The sequence below is a fragment of the Octopus bimaculoides genome, chromosome 22 (assembly GCF_001194135.2).
Source record: "Octopus bimaculoides isolate UCB-OBI-ISO-001 chromosome 22, ASM119413v2, whole genome shotgun sequence".
Taxonomy (NCBI): Eukaryota; Metazoa; Mollusca; class Cephalopoda; order Octopoda; family Octopodidae; genus Octopus; species Octopus bimaculoides.
Genome location: NC_069002.1, coordinates 32,498,221 through 32,504,015, shown reverse-complemented (window position 1 = coordinate 32,504,015; position 5,795 = coordinate 32,498,221). Strand labels below are relative to the sequence as shown.

The 5,795-nt window shown below is 36.6% G+C and overlaps 1 protein-coding gene across 5 annotated transcripts in view; it reads left to right on the top strand.

Moving 5' to 3' along the window:
• Positions 1–5,795, top strand: part of LOC106869634 (uncharacterized) — a 671,006-nt gene that overhangs the window by 426,865 nt on the left and 238,346 nt on the right. For all 5 annotated transcript variants that reach the window (XR_008266597.1, XR_008266596.1, XR_008266594.1 and 2 more), the window contains one exon: positions 2,817–2,848. The gene's annotated coding sequence lies outside the window, so the exon portion shown is untranslated. The remainder of the gene's footprint in view (positions 1–2,816; positions 2,849–5,795) is intronic.

Sequence of the window (5,795 nt, the reverse complement as noted above, 5' to 3'; positions counted from 1 at the left end):
AATGAATAAGCGAAATGTTTAGATACTGTCCTTCATACGTACATATTTTATATATGTGTGTATAGGTATGTATATGTATATGATTACGTACCTATGTTTACATATGTATCTACGCGTAAATATGTGTATATAGATATATGTATATATTACATGTATGATTATACATACATACATATATACATACATACGTACGTATATACATACGTATATGTATACATACATATATAAATACATACGTATATACATACATACAAACATATATACATACACACACACACACACACACACACATATATATATGTGTGTGTGTGTGTGTGTGTGCGTGTGTGCGTACGTACATACATATATACGTACGTACGTACATACATATACACCAAATTCACTCGTAAGTCATTGATCGGCCCGGGGATATGGTAGAAGAAAGCTGCCCAGAGTTCCGCGCAGTGGAACCGAACCGGAAACCACTTGGTTGCAAAACGAGCTTCCTAACCACACAGCAACACCGGGCCCTATATTTCATTCCATTTTTCCTTCATTTTTAAATAAAAAATCGCCCCCTCCACTTTCAATGCTCGCAACCAGAAATAACCCCATAAAATAACTTCTTAATTAAGTGTTAAGATATTAATGTAGATTATAGGAAATATGACAATCAGCAATTTCGGACGGAAATACCAAATTCAAATTATCGATTAATATGTCCTATCGCACTCCAATATTAGCAGTTAATTCAGAAATCAGAATGATATTTACTAAATAAAGCATCGATACATTATTGTAGACATAATGTCGCCATGCATTTACAATCTACATTTCATATTTCTACAAGTATTAAGGCGCATTAAGTTTGAGCGGAAAGGGAAATGCTTGTGGTGTATTAACTTTTATAATCCAGTTCATATCTAGTAAATATGCCCATCTAGTTTTCATCTACAAACTGTGTGCATCCAGACTTTACCTACCGCAGTGTTTCCCAACCACTTCTTACCTATAATAACTGGCACTTCGTCAGGTTAGGACGACATGGGTTCTAGCTAATCCGATCAACGAAAGAGCTTGCTCGTGGAATTAACGTGCATGCGGCTGAGCACTCCACAGACACCTGTACCCTTAGCGTAGTTCTCAGAGAGATTCAGCGTAACACAAAATGTAATAAAACCAGCCCTTTTTAAATACGGGTACTACGCATTGTTGTGGATTGAAGCAATGTGAAATAAGTGGATTGAAGCAACGTGAAATATAGTACTTTGCTCAACGACACAACGTGTCGCTGGGAATTGAACTCACGACCTCGCGATCGTGAGCCGAACTCCCCAACCACTAAAGCACGTAACTTTACTTTTACCTAGGGCTCTCTTTGGTTGCTATTCTATTCTGGTAGACGCAACCCCATTCGATGTTTAAAGACTAGTTTTATAGAGAGTTCTTTCAGAATTCTTATCTTGTAATTTTTACACATTCACTTGTGTAGTTTGAACTATGTATAATGTGAGAGTTACTTACCATAAAAGCATCGGAAGCAAAATTACTTCAAGAAACTCTAAAATACTACTGTTGATCCCTAATTTACTACTCTGCTTGTGCTGACCCCTAGAAATATTATACGGGTCCCCAGGTACCATATCAATCCCGATTGAGAACTACTGATATATACTGTAGTTCCTACAGCAGACATCCGTCAAATCTCTTTCTACAGACAGCGTCCATCAAAATTTTTTCCTAAAGCCTGTGTTTATCCAAACTTCATCAGCTTCAAGCCAATCTCCACCTTCAGAAAGTGTTGAACTAGTCTTCACTTACAGCCAATGTTTATCCAATCTTTATCTTCACATTGTCGCCAGTAACTCTCCTGGTTTCATCAGGAGACTCTACCTAGTTCAGTATATTGTGTCTTCCCAATCTACGTCCACAGGCAATGAAGTAACTGATGCAAAGGAGAGAAGATTTACATTGTCACTTGATCCGACAGAAAGATCAGCAAAATCATTGTTAAATAAACTATCCAGTCAACATCTTCCGTCTCCATCCCTTCAGTATTGGCCTAAATGTGCGTATAAGTGTGTATGTATACACACACACACACACACACACACACACACACACACACACATACACACACACACATGTATACACACGTCCCTCTATATCCAGTTGGCCCTCTGTATCTATTAGGTCACTCCATCCAGTATTCACCCACATATACATATATAGGTGTACGTACATGTATGTATGTATTATAATATGATAAAATATAATATATGTGTGTATATGTATCTATGTACATATAGGGGGTTAGACATAAAGAATATATATATGTATACGTGTGTGTTTGCATGTGTGTGTGTGTGTATATATATATATATACAAATGTATGTGTGCGTGTGTGTGTGTGTCCAATCAACATCTTCAGGCTGTTTAACCTTGTCAGCATCTATCTATAAACTATTTAATGTCCACCAAATATGTCTACCTCGATAACATTTATGTCCTGTCTAGTGATTATGTGTCTATCTTGTTTAACAACATTTAAAAGATTCTAACTATGGAAAATATAACTTTCTTGCCAGCCTATGTTTATTTACTCTCACCAGCTGTACACAGTAACGTCTAATACGTCTGTATAAATAACATCTACAAACGTTAACCGTCACACAACTCCTGCCATCTCGTGCAAAGATGCCATTAATGAATGTCAAATTTATAATAATTACCGGCTATAACGTATAATGTCTTCTCAGCTGAAATTCTTAATGAAAATGATTTGTGGCGAATATCAAAGTAATTTCCTTACTTTTTCTTTCTCTTTTTGCCGCTAGGTGGCGCTTCAGACTAATGCAAGGTTTGTCGGGTAAGTAAATCTTAATTAATGACTAACGAGACATTTCGCTCGAACGATTTACAATTTAAACCTAAGTGAAAATTGATTGATTTGATCTATGATCTGTTTAAATCGTTTGGGTCACATTTAAAGATGTATTTCGTCAGCTTTTACTTAGAACTTTCTCTCAGTACACCAACCGCTTTGATAAGTTTACCAACGAGCAACAAATCTTGTTCAGTTATTTAAAGGAATGAAATCTATTTTTCTGCTTGAAATGGTCGCAAGATAACTAAACTGATTTCGTTTCAACTTTACATTAAACTCACTTTGGTGGGTGTTTATGGCGTGTTTATTTTATATGGCCTCAGAAGCATTTTGCTGTATGTTATCGATATGTTATTGGGTATTGATAGAGAGGCACAAAGTCTGTATGGAATACTGTAAATAAAGAATAGCTCTTGAACGAAAACTGCGCGGCGAAACATAATGTTGAATTACGGGTGTCAGTTCTCTTGGTACTTTGAAGCAACAAGCATTAATATTTTGGAATATGTAACGCGAGAGGATGCCAGAATCGTTAGCATGCCGTTCTGAGTTCAAATTCCGCCGAGGTCGACTATCCTTTTCATCCTTTCGAGGTCGATAAAAATAAGTACCAGTTGAGCACTGAGGTTGATGTAATGGACTCACCCCCCCCCCAAAAAAAAATTACTGGCTTTCTGTTAAAGTTTGAAATCCATACTATTTTGGTAAATGCTATCACGTATTAATATATGAACCCGAATGTGTGTATAGAATATTTTGATTAAAAATAATGCATTTTGATTAAAATCCGTGTGACGCAACATGACATTTCTTGAGGGGTTTAAATTCTTGGGGCATTTTAAAACTGATTGGAAGTGTTATCATGTACATTGTTTTGTCTTGCTTTAAAAGATGGGCTACAGCAAATATTTTGCTCAATACCATAGATTTGCTTGTCTGTTGTTTGACCTTAACAAGTTGGGCATGTCCCTTAGTGGCTGACAATATGTGCATTCCTGATCACGAGAAGAAATAGTGGGGGAGCATTATAGCCGTATGTTGAGGGGAATTCTTTGGAGTTTGAATAATTCACCTCTGGAAACGTGGTTGTTCCGTTCAACATCCTTAAACAACGCCTTTTCAGGGACCTTTTGAGAGGGATGGGCTATTTGATCTGAAGAAAATTCTAACTGGGCTCCAACTGCGAGGTCATGTGCTGTTTATCTTCATATGAGATCACTATGTCGCGCACATATGGTTGTGATACATGTGCCTACTGTTCCCTTATCAGACGGGTAGTCATGATGGGTATACTGGGCTTCGTATATTTTACCCCAGTGTAACTTTGATGGCATGCACAACTCTCTCACTCAATAATAATAATAATGATAATGATAGTAACAACAACCTGAAATATGAAGAGGCGCTCACTGTCCTGAACCGGACGGACAATGTAGTCTGTGGAAATTTTACGTCAGCAATGTATAGTCATCTAGTAGTGGTTAAGAAGGACGATATTCCCAGGGAAACCCTAGGTGCTGGCGAGGTTGAACTAGCTGGTCTGTTTCGTAGGTCTTTTGGTCCGGTACTACCACAGAAAAACTCTAGAAATCCCTGGCCTGGCAGTGCTACCGAGGAGTACTTCCCTTTCGAAATATACTTAACACGAACTCGTGCAATGTCCGAACATTGGTGATTTGTGTAGTTATGCCGAACAGCTGGTAACGTGTCTGAATCGAACCCGACGATCGGTCGTACCCGTACGACGTAACTCTAACAAGCCAGGGCAGACCATGTTCGTCTGTCTACTGATTATTGCGAAAGAGATTATGCGGGGTAGGGACGAGGCTAAAAGGGTTAAAGTAAGACACCTTCTTCTTCAGTCAAGGCCCCATCGATATTATTTTAAGTGACACTATGAAAGGAAAGTACTGGTGGAGACAGAAGCGCCACCTCTCCACGAATTTGTGAAAACATGAATTATTGAAACAAAATTGTTAGGGTGAATGATCTTTCGGCAAGCCTGTACCTGTAGATTTAAGAATAACAGCTATTCAAATGTTCGTTTATTTGGTGGTCAAGGTAACCTTGGATTTGTGGGGTTCTTTGTATGGCCCTAGAGTGAAATTTCTTCAGTATCTGGAGGATTGCATCATACACGTTATCACATACTCCGCATACAATGTATGCTTTTATTGAATTTCACTATTTTTGCCGTTTGTTTCTTTTCGTTTTTTATTCAAACCTTCACACAATTTTAGAGTGTGCTTAAGATTCCCCCTTCATCTATAGCCCGTAGAAAATAAAAGAAATAATCACCGCCTTCAGTAGTAGTAGTAGTAGTAGTAGTAGTAGTAGTAGTAGTAGTAGTAGTAGTAGTAGTTAGTAGTAGTAGTATAGGGACAAAAAAAAACAGATTGACATTTGACGATAAGACAAAATGGAGTCTAAAGCCTGACGACACGTTTGCCTCGTTTTCATTTTCATTCTTATTGACTCTCAACAAATATTGCCTCGGTTCAGCGTCAAATATTATCAAAATGATATGAAATGTTTAGATTTACTTCAAGAAAATCGAATGTTTATTCAATTACATATTAGTTCAATTTCGTTTAGATAAAATTCACTCTCTTTTTCTGCCTTTAAACTCTCTTTCTCACGCCTTCTTTTTCACTATTTTTCTCCTTCTTTCTCTTTCGCCTTTCTTCATATTTAGTTTTCTTCCAATTCACACGCACACACAAACATACATACATACATGTCAGCACACATATTACTTAATAACGTACGTATACACACACGTATTACATAATTGATGATTCTTTACATATATATATATATATAATTATATATAAATTATATACATATATACACATATATATACTTATATATATATATATATATATATATATATATATATATATATATATATATATATATATATATATAT